At 36.7% G+C, this 15,295-nt stretch overlaps 1 long non-coding RNA gene across 1 annotated transcript in view; it reads right to left on the reverse strand.

The window, feature by feature from the left end:
• Window positions 1-3,583: 3,583 nt before the first annotated feature.
• The window catches only part of LOC131424854 (uncharacterized), a 95,406-nt gene continuing 83,694 nt past the window's right edge, over window positions 3,584-15,295 (reverse strand). Inside the window, exon 3 of the long non-coding RNA XR_009228429.1 lies at window positions 3,584-9,375. This is a non-coding gene — a long non-coding RNA (uncharacterized LOC131424854). The remainder of the gene's footprint in view (window positions 9,376-15,295) is intronic.

Here is a 15,295-nt window from a genome sequence, read left to right on the forward strand (position 1 = left end):
ATATACCACCCAACATCAAGCAGTTACACTTTTTTCTCAGCAGCACATGGATCCTTCTCAAAAATAGATCATATATTATGTCACAGGGAAACTCTTAGACAATATAAAGGAGTAGAGATAATACCATGCATCCTATCTGATCATAATGGAATGGAACTGAAAATCAATGATAAAAGAAGGAAGGGAAAAGAATACATCACTTGGAGAATGAACAATAGGTTACTGAACGATCAATGGGTTATAGAAGACATCAAGGAAGAAATTAAAAAATTCTTAGAGATAAATGAAAACACAGACACAACACATCGGAATCTATGGGACACATTGAAAGCAGTTCTAAGAGGAAAATTCATTGCTTGGAGTTCATTCCTTAAAAAAAGAAAAAACCAACAAATAAATGATCTCATACTTCATCTCAAAATCCTAGAAAAAGAAGAGCAAAACAACAGCAAAAGAAGTAGAAGGCAAGAAATAATTAAAATCAGAGCTGAAATTAATGAAATCGAAACAAAAGAAACAATTGAAAAAATTGACAAAACTAAAAGTTGGTTCTTTGAAAAAATAAACAAAATCGACAGACCCTTAGCCATGCTAGCGAAGAGAAGAAGAGAGAGAACTCAAATTACTAACATACGGGATGAAAGAGGCAATATCACAACAGACACTTCAGAAATACAGAAGATAATCAAAAATTATTTTGAATCCTTATACTCCAATAAATTAGAAGATAGTGAAGGCATAGATAAATTTCTTAAGTCATATGATCTGCCCAGATTGAGTCAGGAGGATATAGACAACCTAAACAGACCAATATCAATTGAGGAAATAGAAGAAACCATCAAAAGACTACCAACTAAGAAAAGCCCAGGACCGGATGGGTATACAGCAGAGTTTTACAAAACCTTTAAAGAGGAACTAATACCAATACTTTTCAAGCTACTTAGGGAAATAGAAAAAGAGGGAGAACTTCCAAATTCATTCTACGAGGCCAACATCACCCTGATACCTAAACCAGACAAAGACACTTCAAAGAAAGAAAACTACAGACCAATATCTCTAATGAACCTAGATGCAAAAGTCCTCAATAAAATTCTGGCCACTCGGATACAAAAACTTATCAAAAAAATTGTGCACCATGATCAAGTAGGATTCATCCCTGGGATGCAAGGCTGGTTCAATGTACGGAAATCAATAAATGTTATTCACCACATCAATAGACTTAAAAATAAGAATCATATGATCATCTCGATAGATGCGGAAAAAGCATTCGACAAAGTACAGCATCCCTTTATGTTCAAAACTCTAGAAAAACTAGGGATAACAGGAACATACCTCAATACTGTAAAAGCAATCTATGCTAAGCCTCAGGCTAGCATCATTCTGAATGGAGAAAAACTGAAGGCATTCCCTCTAAAATCTGGAACAAGACAGGGATGCCCTCTCTCACCACTTCTGTTCAACATAGTTCTCGAAACACTGGCCAGAGCAATTAGACAGACGAAAGAAATTAAAGGCATCAAAATAGGAAAAGAAGAACTTAAATTATCACTATTTGCAGATGACATGATTCTATACCTAGCAGACCCAAAAGGGTCTACAAAGAAACTATTAGAGCTAATAAATGAATTCAGCAAAGTGGCAGGATATAAAATCAACACGCATAAATCAAAGGCATTCCTGTATATCAGCGACAAATCCTCTGAAATGGAAATGAGGACAACCACTCCATTCACAATATCTTCAAAAAAAATAAAATACTTGGGAATCAACCTAACAAAAGAGGTGAAAGACTTATACAATGAAAACTACAGAACCCTAAAGAGAGAAATAGAAGAAGATCTTAGAAGATGGAAAAATATACCCTGTTCATGGATAGGCAGAACTAACATCATCAAAATGGCGATATTACCAAAAGTTCTCTATAGGTTTAATGCAATGCCAATCAAAATCCCAACGGCATTTCTGGTAGAAATAGAGAAAGCATCATGAAATTCATATGGAAAAACAAAAGACCCAGAATAGCAAAAACAATGCTAAGCAGGAAGTGTGAATCAGGCGGTATAGCGATACCAGACTTCAAACTATACTACAGAGCAATAGTAACAAAAACAGCATGGTACTGGTACCAAAACAGGCGGGTGGACCAATGGTACAGAATAGAGGACACAGAAACCAATCCACAAAACTACAACTACCTTATATTTGATAAAGGGGCTAAAAGCATGCAATGGAGGAAGGATAGCATCTTCAACAAATGGTGCTGGGAAAACTGGAAATCCATATGCAACAAAATGAAACTGAATCCCTTTCTCTCGCCATGCACAAAAGTGAATTCAAAATGGATCAAGGAGCTTGATATCAAATCAGAGACATGCCGTCTGATAGAAGAAGAAGTTGGCTACGATCTACATACTGTGGGATCCGGCTCCAAATTCCTCAATAGGACACCCATAGCACAAAAGTTAATAACTAGAATCAACAAATGGGACTTACTCAAACTAAAAAGTTTTTTCTCAGCAAAAGATACAATAAGAGAGGTAAATAGAGAGCCTACATCCTGGGAACAAATCTTTACTCCTCACACTTCAGATAGAGCCCTAATATCCAGAGTATACAAAGAACTCAAAAAATTAGACAATAAGAGAACAAACAACCCAATCAACAAATGGGCCAAGGACCTGAACAGACACTTCTCAGAGGAGGACATACAATCAATCAACAAGTACATGAATAAATGCTCACCATCTCTAGCAGTCAGAGAAATGCAAATCAAAACCACCCTAAGATACCATCTCACTCCAGTTAGATTGGCAGCCATTATGAAGTCAAACAACAACAAGTGCTGGCGAGGATGTGAGGAAAAGGGTACACTTGTACATTGCTGGTGGGACTGCAAATTGGTGCAGCCAATTTGGAAAGCAGTATGGAGATTTCTTGGAAAGCTGGGAATGGAGCCACCATTTGACCCAGCTATTCCCCTTCTCGGTCTATTCCCTAAAGACCTAAAAAGAGCATGCTACAGGGACACTGCTACATCGATGTTCATAGCAGCACAATTCACAATAGCTAGACTGTGGAACCAACCTAGATGCCCTTCAATGGATGAATGGATAAAAAAATGTGGCATTTATACACAATGGAGTATTACTCTGCATTAAAATATGACAAAATCATAGAATTTGCAGGGAAATGGATGGCATTAGAGCAGATTATGCTAAGTGAAGCTAGCCAATCCCTAAAAAACAAATGCCAAATGTCTTCTTTGATATAAGGAGAGTAACTAAGAACAGAGTAGGGTCGAAGAGCATGAGAAGAAGATTAACATTAAACAGGGATGTGAGGTGGGAGGGAAAGGGAGAGAGAAGGGAAAATGCATGGAAATGGAAGGAGACCCTCAGGGTTATACAAAAGTACATACAAGAGGAAGTGAGGGGAAGGGGAAAAATAATATAAGGGGGACAAACGAATGTCAGTAGAGGGAGCAGAGAGAGAAGAGGGGAGGGGAGGGGAGGGGAGGGGAGGGGAGGGGGGATAGTAGAGGATAGGAAAGGCAGCAGAATACAACAGACACTAGTATGGCAATATGTAAATCAATGGATGTGTAACTGATGTGATTCTGCAATCTGTATATGGGGTAAAAATGGGAGCTCATAACCCACTTGAATCAAATTGTGAAATATGATATATCAAGAACTATGTAATGTTTTGAACAGCCAACAATAAAAAATTTAAAAAAAAAAAGATATATGTATAGAGGTTTTGTTTCTCAGGGGAACCTGACTCATACAGAGGTATATAGTTTCAGTTCTCACATTTATGTCAGTGATCCATTTTGAATTGATTTTGATCTGTAGTGTGAGAAAGGCTCCAACATCACTCTTCTTCATGTAGATACCAAGGTATACCACAATTTGTTGAAGAGACTCTCCTTTCTCATTGAATGGCCATGGCATCCTTGTCAAAAATCATTTGGCCATTGTTATATGGGTTTATTTCTGTACTCTCAATTCTATTCCATTTGGCTATATGTCTGTTTTTATGCCAATACCCCACTGTTTTGATCACTGTGACTTTTTAATAAGTTTTGAAATCAGAAATGAGAGTCCTTCAACTCTCTTCCACTTTGAATTATGTTTGTTTTTTCACAGCCCTTGTAATTCCATATTATCTGTGTTTTTCCCATCAAAGCCCTTTATCTGGTTGAGAAAACGCTTTTCTATTTCTAACATGTTATGTGTTTTTATCATACAAAGGTTTTGAGTGTTTTCACATGCTTTTGCTCCATCAATTAAAATTATTGTGACATATTTTCCCTTACTTCTATTATTGTACTATATTACATTGATTTATCTTTGTATTTTGAGCCATCCTTGGAATCCTGGGATAAATCTCACTCTACCCTGATGTATAATTTCTTTCATATGCTGCTGAAATAATTTGCTAGAATTTTTTGAGTTTTTGCATCTATAATCACAAGAGATATTTGTCTGTAATTTTCTTGTGATATCTTTGTCTGGTTTTGATATCAAGATAATGCTGGACTCAATATGAATTAGAAAGTGCTTTCTCCTCTTCTAAGTTTTGGAAGAGTTTAAGGAAGATAAATGTTAATTGCTCTTTAAATGATTGATAGTGAAGGCATCTGGTCTTGGAATTGTTGGGAGAGTTTTGCTTAATTAATTGATTTATATGTTACAGTTCTGTTACAATTTCTTATTTTTTTCTTGAGTCAGTTTTGGTATTTTCTGTAATCCTAGTGATTTTTCCATTTCATTTATACTCTCCAATTCATTGATGTACAGTGGCTTATAGTAATCCCTTATAATCCTTTTTATTTATGTAAATATTGACAGTAAGATCTCCACATTAATTTCTGCTTTTAATAACTTGAGTCTACTCTCATTTTCTTTGTCAATATAGCCAAAATTTGTGAACTTTATAGATCTTCTCAATGAACCTACTTTTATTTCATTAATTTTTCTCATTGTTTTTCTGTTTGTCTTTTCACTTATCTGTTTTAATCTCTTTCTTTCCATTGAATTAGGTTTATTTTGTTCTCTTTTCAAATTTCCTTAAGGTGTAAAGTTGTTTGAGTTTTATTAAGTTAATATTACTTTTTAATTTTAACTGACAAAAAGTGTGTATCTTGGGCTGGGGTTGTGGCTCAGTGGTAGAGTGCTCACCTCACACATGTAGGGCCCTGGGTTCAATCCTCAGCACAACATAAAAATAAATAAATAAATAAAGGTATTGTGTCCAACTGTGACTAAGAAATAAATATTTAAAAATGTGTATCTGTATCATGTACAATGTTTTGAGATATACTAATTTGATGTATACTTTATAAAATGACTACATTAAGCCAATCAACATATGCATTGCCTCACATACTTATCATGTTTGTAATGAAAACACTTAAAATCTACTCTCAGCAATTTTAAGTATGCCATAGAGCTCATAAATGAATTCAGCAAAGTAACAGGATACAAGATGAACACTCATATTTGAGTGATGGATCCAATAATGAATCTGCTAAAAAAGAAATTAGGAAAACTATCGTATCCACAATAGCCTCAAAAAATAAAATATTTGGGAATCAATATAACAAAAGAGGTGAAGGATCTTTACAATGAAAACTAGAGAACACTAAAGAAAGACTTTGAAGACCTTTGAAAATGGAAAGACCTCCCATATTCCTAGATAGGCAGAATTAATATTATCAAAATAACCATACTATCAAAAGTGCTGTAGAGATTTAAAGTCATTCCCCTCAAAAATCCAATGACATTCTTCACAGAACTAGAAAAAGCAGTTATAAAATTCACTTGGGAAAACGAGAGACCCAGAATAGCCAAAGAAGTCCTTAGCAAGAAAACTGAAGCAAGATACATCACAATACCAGACTTCAAATTAATCTACAAAGCTATAGTAACAAAAACAGCATGGTACTGGCATCAAAACAGACATGAAGTCCAATGCAACAGAATAGAAGGCACAGAAGACAAACTCACATAAATACAGTTATCTCATACTAGACAAAGGTGCCAACAATATACGTTGAGGAAATACAACCTTTTATGTAAATTATGCCAAGAAAGCTGGAAATCCATATGCAGTAAAATGAAATTTAATTTAACCCATATCTCTCACCCTGCACAAAATTCAACTTACAGTGGACAAAGACAGTGGGGCATTGGGGTGCATGCCTATAATCACAATGGCTTAGGAGGCTGAGGCAGGAGGATGATGAGTTTGAGGCCAGTCTCAGCAACTTAATGAGGCCCTAAGCAACTCAGTGAGATCCTGTCTCTAAATAAAATATAAAAAAGGGCTGGGGATGTGATTCAGTGGTTAAGCACCTCTGGGTTCAATCCCTGGTACAAAAAAAAAATGGACAAAGGCATAGGAATTAGACCAGAAACTCTGCAACTGCTAGAAGAAATTGTAGACCTAACATTCCAACATGTTACCACAGGAACATACTTCCTTAAGATTCCTAAAATGCAAGAAATAATATGAAAAATCAATACATAGGATGGCATTAAATTACAAAGCAAATTACATAGCAAAGGAACCAATTAAGAGCATGAAGAGATAACCTACAGAATGGGAGTAAATCTTTGCCACCTGCTCCTCATACAGGGTATTAATATCCATAATATACAAAGAACTCAAAAGACTTAACACCAAAAGAAAACAAAACTAATCAATAAATGGGCAAAGGAACTAACTAGACATGTCTCAAAAGAAGAAATATGAATGGTCAACAAGTATATGAAAAAAATATTCAACATCTCTAACAATTAGGGAAATGCAAATTAAAACTACACTGAAATTTCATCTCATTCCAATCAGATGGAAATTAACAAGAATACAATTAACAATAAATGTTGGTGAGAATGTGTGAAATAAAAGCACACCCATACATTATTGATGGAACTGTAAATTAGTGCAACCACTCTGGAAAGCAGTATGGAGATTCCTCAAAATTCTAGGAATGGAATTACCATTTGACCTAGCCATCTCAGTCCTTGGTATATATTCAAAAGATTGAAAATCAGCATGTTACAATGATGCAGCCACATCAATGTTTATAGTAGCACATTTCACAATAACTATGCTATGGAACAAACCTAGGTAGCCTTCAACAGATGAATCGGGAAAGAAAAATGTGATACATATACACAATGGAGTATTACTCAGCCATAAAGAAGAATGACATTATGGCATTTTCCAGTAAATGGTTGGAACTGGAGAAATCATGCTAAGTGAAATTAGCCAGTCCCCAAAAGTCAAAAGTTGAATATTTTTTCTGGTATGTGGAAGCTATTCAAACATAAGGGGGTGAGGGAATAAAAATGACTTGTAAATGGATTAAAGAGGGATTGGTGGAATGGAGGAAGGGGCATAGGGGGTGATGGGAAAGTGCTGAGGACTGAATCAGAGCAGGCTGTGTTCCATGCTTTTGTGATTATGCCGAAGTGTATTCTGGTGTTCTATCATCATAACTAAAAAAAAAAAAAATTAATCTTTCCTTTTTCTTTAATAAAGTCTTTCTGTTGGAACCCCCCCTCCAAAGAATGCCATACATCTTTGTAAACATAGTCACCATCTTTTATACAATATAGCTCTTGAAATTGTTCCTCCTATCTAACTATAATTTTGTATTGTTTGACCAACATTTCCCCAACTCCCTAGCCCTGCCTGGTTGAGGTCCATGGTACAAACAGTTTACTCTTCTATGAGTTCAACTATATCAGAGCCCACAGATAAGTGACTTTATGCAGAATTTTTCCTTCTGCTCCTGACTTATTTAATATAATATCCTCCAGTTTCATGCAAATTGTCACAGATGACAGGACTTCTGTTTTTAAAGACTGAATAGCATTCTTGTGTGTGTGTGTGTGTGCGCGCGCGTGTGCGCGCACACGCTTGTTTGTTTAATGTTTACATATTTAGTTATTTTACACATTTTCTTTATTCATTTATCAATAGACACTAAGGGTGATTTCATATCTTGGCTATTGTGAATAATGCTGAAATGAACGTGGGAGTGCAGATATCTCTTCAACATTTCCTTTGGATATATATCCAGTAGGGGTATGGCTGGATCATAGGCTATTTTATTTTTAATTTGTTGAGAAATTTCTACATTATTTTCCATAATGGCTCTGATAATTTGCATTCTCATCAAGCATTTGCCAGGGTTCACTTTCTTCCACACCCTCAACAGCATTTGTCTTCTGACTTTTTAGTAGTAGAAATTTTAACAGGCATGAGTTGATATCTCATTGTGGTTTTAATTTGAATATCACTAATAAATAGTGATGTTGAATATTTTTTCACATCTCTGTTGAACACTTTTATGCCTTCTTTTGAGAAATGACTACTCACATGCTTTGCCCAGGTTGTAATCAGTTTAGTTGTTTTCTGCTGTTCAGTTATTTGTGTTCCTAATTAGTAACCCTTTATCAAACACATTCTCTCATCCCATAAGTTTTATCTTAACTCTATTGCTTATTATCTTCATTTTGTATAAACTATTATTTGATGTAATCCTATTTGTCTATTTTCCTGTTTGTTGCCTGTGATTTGGGGTTCATATCCAAAAATTGTTGTCCAAAAATCAATGTCATTGAGCTTTTCCCCTATGTTTTCTTCAAGTTGTTTTAAATCTTCAGGTCTTTGTTAAATTGTTGATCAATTTTGTATTAATATTTGTATCTAAGTGAGAGATATGTGTTCAGTTTTATTCCTGTACATTTATATGTCCAGTTTTATTAGTCATATTTTCATCATTATTAACAGAATACCTGAGGCAGGTAACTTTATAAAGAAAAAAAGGTTTATTTAATTTATATTTAGGGAGGCACAAAGTCCAAGATTGTGTGACCCCCATTAAGTTTGGCCTCTGGTTAAGGTTACAAATGGTGGCATATCATGGTAGGAATAAATACATACAGGAGCCAGCTGTCATATCTCAAGCATGAGCAAAGAGAAAGAGAATGGGTGAGTCCAGGCTTCCTTCTTTTATAACAACCCTCTTGTGAAAATTATTGATGGGGTTGCATGAGAAATACCCCATGCCCATAGTGACCCAAGGACCTCCCGAACCCCCCAAAGGATCCATCATCTCCCAATAGCATCAACCTTTAGACCAAGTATTCAATCACAATGGACTCTTGGCAGACACTCAACCACATTTAAACCATAACATTTCACTCCTGGTCTCCAAGGACTCATGTCTATCTCACAATGCAAAATGTATTAATTCTATTCCCCAGAGTCTCAGGGTCTTACATTCCTGTATTGCTCAAAACTCCAAGTCCAATGTCTCCTCTGAGACTCAAGGCAAACTCTTTCAATTGTGAACTCCTGTAAAATTAAAAAAAAAAAAAGTTATATATTTCCAATATACAGTGGTGGCACAGGGTAAACATTATACTTCCAAAAGGGAAGAATAGGCAAACAGAAAGTAAGAATTAGCCCAAAGCAAGATGCAGCATGTCAAATGTTGAATTCTAAAGTTTCAATGCTGGTATCCTGGGAACACTACAGTAGAAAGCAGTTCTCCAAGGCTCTGTGGCTTTGTTGGCCACAGCCCATATGGAAACTCTCTAAGGCTGGTTTTGCATACTGCCTGCAGTTTTGCCTGATAGGTGTTGCACATTGTTGGCACATCTACCTTCTTGTAATCTCCACTTCATCTTCATTCCCAAGCAGTACAGGGCATCACCCTACTAGGGCCTACCTGCAGGGACTTCAACCTGTAGGACACTACCTTGATTCCCAGGCTTTCCTTTCAAATCTTGGTGAAAGCTGTCATGCCCTCAAACCCCTTGTGTTCTTCACACCTGTAAAATCAGCATTATCACCACCATGTGAACAATGTCAAGTTCTACCTCCAGCATGAGTTGTACCTGGGCCCACTTGAATCATGGCTGCAGAAACCATGGAACACTTTGTTGGTAGGCCAGAATCTGAGCTGGCCCTTGGACCTCTTTCATGGAATAATAATTCCCTGGAAGGTCTATGAAACAAATTTGCACTCATAGGCCTCTGATGGGCCTGTAAAGTGAGAGGCAGCCCCAAAGACTTCCAAGATTCCCCCAAAGCATCTTTCCTATGGTCCTATTGATTAGCATTCCTACTAATCTCTTTTTAGCAAACTACTGTTCAGCCACCCACTCCTTGGCTACATTCTTACCTAATTTCTTTGCTTCTTCCATAGTCATACCATGAATTTTCTAAATCTTTCCACTCTGCTTCCTTTTGGTCACTGTGAAACTCAACTAAAATTGAACAATAATACTCATGTTGAAGCCTGAATGCTTTGCTGCCTGGAAATTTCCTCTGCCAAATAAACTAGTCTATCAGCATTAGGTTTAGCTTTCCACAAAGACTTTGAATATGAACACAATGCATCCAGCTTTTTTGACACAGTGTAAAGAATACCTTTTCTACAATTCCTAAAGGAATCTTCATTTGCATCTGAGAACTCATTATCATGGCCTTTCCTGTCCACATTTCTATCAGCTTATGATCTTCAGTTCCCTCACCAGAATCATCTATAACACTCTGCTCACAGCATTCCAGACACTTTCTATTCTGATCCTCCAAATTCTTCCAACATCTTCTTATCAACTAATTCAAAAAGGCTCTTCCACTTCTTTCAGTATAGTTATAGTATACTGTCCCCACTTCTCAGAAACAATTTTCTCTATTAGTTTTGCATTATGGTAAGAAAATACCCAACATACGCTACTTATAAAAAAAGGAAGTTTCTTTAGCTCAAAGTTTTGCAAATTAGAAGTCCAGGTTCAAGCAGCCCCATGTTTTGGCTTCTGGTGAAAGCAGGAGATGGTAGCACATCACAGTGAAAGCACAGGTAAGAGAAAACAGTCACATCTCAAACAGAAGCAGAGAGAAAAAGGTTGGGTGGGGCTAGCCTTGTTTCTTTTGTAACAACCCTCTTACAGGAAATACCAGGGGGGTCACATGAGAAATACTTCACATCTCCAAAGACCTAGGACCTTCCACTAGCCTCCACCTCTGAAAGGTTTCATCATCTCCTAATAGCACTACCCTGCAGACCAAGCCTTTAATCACAGTGACCCTTTGGAGGACACTTGATACATTCCCATATGATAGCACTGGTTTTCCCTGCACTATTTACTGAGGAGACCATCTTCCCCCATTTTATGTTCTTGGCACTTTTGCTGAAAATCAAAGGATATATGACAGTGGCAGAGTGTTTGCCTAGCATGCTCAAGACTCTGGGTACAATCTCCAGCACCACTAAAAAATCCAAATGACCTTAAATTTGTGGGTTTATATTTGAACTTGCTACTTGTCCCACTGCTCTAGTGTCTGTTTTTGTGCCAGTGCCATGCTGTTTTGTTTACTATATCATGGAATTATATTTTGAAGTCAAGTGGCAAGATGCCTTCACTTTTGTTTATTTTACACAAGATTGCTTTTGCTGCTTTTATTTTTGTTGTTCCAAATGACTTGATTGTTTTTCTATTTCTGTGAAATCATCATTGGAATTGCATTGAATTGGTAGACATTTTAACATTAACAAATCTTCCAATCCTTGAACACAGGATATCTTTGAATTTATCTGAGTCTTCAAGTTCTTTCATTACTTTATAGTTTTCAGGGTACAGGTCTTTCATTTCCTTGATCAAATTTAATTCTAAGTTGTTTTTATGCTCTGTGAATGGGATTGTTTTCTGAATTCTTTTTTTGGATAGTTCATTGTTACTGTATAGAATCATGAATTTTGCCTTTTTTTTCTTTTTTAGTACTGGGGATTGACCTCAGGGGTACTCTACCACTGAGCTACATATCCAGCCCTTTTTATTTTATTTTTTGTGAGATAGAATCTCACCAAGTTGCTGAGGCTGACCTAAAACTTAGAATCCTTCCATCTTGACCTACAAAGTTGCTGGGATTACAGGAATGCAACACAATGCCTGACTTGTTTCAATATTTAAAAAATTTCCCTTTTAATTTCTTCATTTTCCCATTGGTTCTTTAGGAGCATGGTGTTTAATTTTCACATATTTGTGAATTTTCCAAAATTCCTCCTGCTGTTGATTTATAGTTTCATACCATTGTGACCAGAAGTGTTTCTTGATGTGACTTTAATCTTCTTAAATGTGTTAAGTCTAGTTTCTTGATCTAACATATGATCTATCCTGACAGTGTTCCATATGTTCCTGAGAATAATGTGAATTCTGTTGTTTTTTCATGGAATGTTCTATATATAATAGGTCCATTTGGTCTAAAGCATAGTTTACAATTGTAACTTAAGATTTAAGGTTGTTCCATACTCTTGACAAATTGACCCTTTTATCACTATTTAATGACCTTCTTTTTCTTAGTTTAGATTTTTTATGTAAGTTCTATTTTATTTGATATACTTATAGCTACTACTACTCTTTTGGTTTCCATTTGCAATGAATAACTTTTCCCATCCTTTCATTTTCAACCTACGTGTTTCCTTACTGGTGAGGTGAGTCACTTGCACGCAGCATGTAGCTGAGTATTGATTTCTTTCCTACTCAGCCACTCTGCATCATTTGATTGGAGAATTTTATCCATTAATTCCTTTCTATCTCTTTTGCTGTTTTCCTCTATAATTAGGTGATTTCTAAGGTGATATACTTTTTTTCCTTGCCATTTTATTCTTTGTGTATCTACTATAAGTCTTGGCTTTGGGGTTACCATGAAACTTACATTAAATGTCTTATAGCTATAACAGGCAATTTTTAGTTGACAACAACCTAACTTTGATGACATTCATCAAGTCTACACTTTTATTCCATCACATTCCACTTCTATATATTTGTGTTACAGTACACACACACACACACACACGCACACACACACATCATATGTCCCTTAACAAATTATTGTATCTATTTCTATATTGGATAGTTTTGTCTTTTAGCCTTCACACTGAAGCTGTAACTGATTTGCACAACACTGTCAAGTATTAGAATATTCTGAATTTGACTGTGTACTTACTTTAACAAGTGAGTTTTATATTTTTATATGTGTTTGTGTAACTAATTAGCATCTAGTTTTTCAACCTGAACAACTCCTTTTAGCACTTTTTTTTTAGCTTTTTTGTCTTTGTTTTTGGGTAAGAGGTCTGGTGGTGAACTCCCTAAACTTTTGTTAGTCTGGAAATGCATTTATGTCTTACATTTCAGAAGGGTAACTCTGCCAGGTATAGTATTGTTTCTTGAGTTTTATTTTATCCTCAGCACTTTGATTATATTCTTTCACTCTTTGCTGACAAGTAAGGCTTCTGCTGAGAAACATGATATGTTATTTGCTTCTTTTCTATTGTTGCTTTCAGGATTCGCTTTGATTTTTTTTTAATTTAAATTTATTTTATTTAGTTGTAGTTGGATACAATACCTTTGTTTATTTATTTTTATGTGGTGTGGAGGATCAAACCCAGTCCTTACATGTGCGAGGCAAGCACTCTACTGCTAAGCCACAACTCTAGCCTCACTGTCTTTGATTTTTGACAGTTCAATTACATATCTTGATATTGTCTTATTTGGATTTAATTTTATCAAATTCTTTGTCTTTCTTATTCATACATATTTATGTCTTTCCCTAGATTTGAAAAGTTTTCTATTTATTCAGATAAGCTTTCTACCCATTTCTCTCTTCTCTTTCTAGAACTTTTATGACTTGAACATTTGCTCTTTGGATGATATCTCATAAATATTGTAATCTTTATTCATTATTTTTCATTCATGCCCTTTCTCATCTGACTCTGTTTTCCAATAACCTGTCTTGGAGTTCAAAGGTGATTACTTCTGTTGGGTCAGTTCTGATGATGATACTTTCTATTGAATTTTTCATTTTGCTCATGGCATTTTCAGCTTCAGCATGTTTGATTCATTACACATATAATTTCAGTGTCTGTGAGGCAACCACTCTACCAACTGAGCTGTATCCCCAGCCCAATATCAATGTCTGTTAAGATTCTCATTTTGGTTACTTATTGTTTTCCTAATCTCATTTAATTATTTTTCTATTAAAGGTTGCTCAGCTTACTTAGAACAATTGTTTTAAATTCTTTGTTGGTAAAGTCACATATCTCCAATTCTTTGGGGTCAGATATTGGGATATTATTCTGTACTTTTGGTGATATTAAATCTCCTTGGCTTTTGTTACCTTACATTGATGTCTGTGCCAGTTTTGTCTTTGCCCAGAACAGGCCTTTACCAGTGAACACATCTGGAAGTTCTGGGCAGGCCATATGTATAGTCCATGAACAGGCTGGTCTGGTGCTTTGGTCAGCAAGTAGGTTTGACTGTCTCCTTGGAGTGGCCATGGAACCTGGATCCACTGGGGTACATATGTTGACTGAGTCTGTTAGGATGGTCCTGGAACCTGTATCTACAGAGGCAGGCCTGAACCCCAGTCTATAGGGGATGAGCTGTTATTGGAGACTGAGTATTCAGAGGTCAGTCAGTCAGGTAATGAGGTAAGCCTGCTACCTGTGTATACTGGGACAGGCATGGAACCTGAATCCATGGGCACTGATTTGGTACTGAAGCCTAAACCTATGAGGGTGGACTATCTGCATACTGTGTCTTGGGTATGCAGGGGTAGATTCACTGCATTGATTCATGTGAGTCAGCCTGACACTAATATCTACTGGGATGGAATTGCACCCTGGATTTGCTGAAACATGGGGCTATGAGAGGCCAGCCTGGAGGATGGGACCACAATTGCCAGCATGACACTGAGTAGGCCTGAATTGTGTCCATAGGTGCTAACATAGGTGTCTGAGGTCAGGAGTGTCAACCTGGTACCAAAGTGGGTTTGAAGCCCTGGGCAATGTGGTCTGACCTGACTCTGGGATGGTCTGGAGCCTGAGGACATAGGGCCTATCCTGGTTCTGAGTGAACTGAGAGTCTGCATTCACAGAGGCCAGTCTAGAGGCTAGGTCCATGGGTTTTGGAATGATGCCTAGGGTTTGGGGGCCACCCTTGTCCTCATTCTTATTATGGCAGAAATTGGACAGTTAGTGGGGACTCAGGCTCCTGAATAGCCATTCCAAGCAAGATCTCCTTCAGGCTTCTCTAAGACTTTCTGACTAGGAACGCTTCAGAGAGCATCAGATCTTTGTATAGTTGCATCTCTGTTGGCAAAGGAGTTCTCTTGGAGGCAAGAGATCCTCTAGGCTCTAGTAGTGAAAGCTGGGGCAATAGAGGCTAGCTCAGTGCTGAGCCTGGTCTGGAGTTCAGGACTGCTGATG

This window comes from Marmota monax, unplaced genomic scaffold (genome assembly GCF_021218885.2).
Source record: "Marmota monax isolate L192 unplaced genomic scaffold, Marmota_monax_Labrador192_F-V1.1 WCK01_AAM20220418_F8-fsc00192, whole genome shotgun sequence".
NCBI lineage: Eukaryota > Metazoa > Chordata > Mammalia > Rodentia > Sciuridae > Marmota > Marmota monax.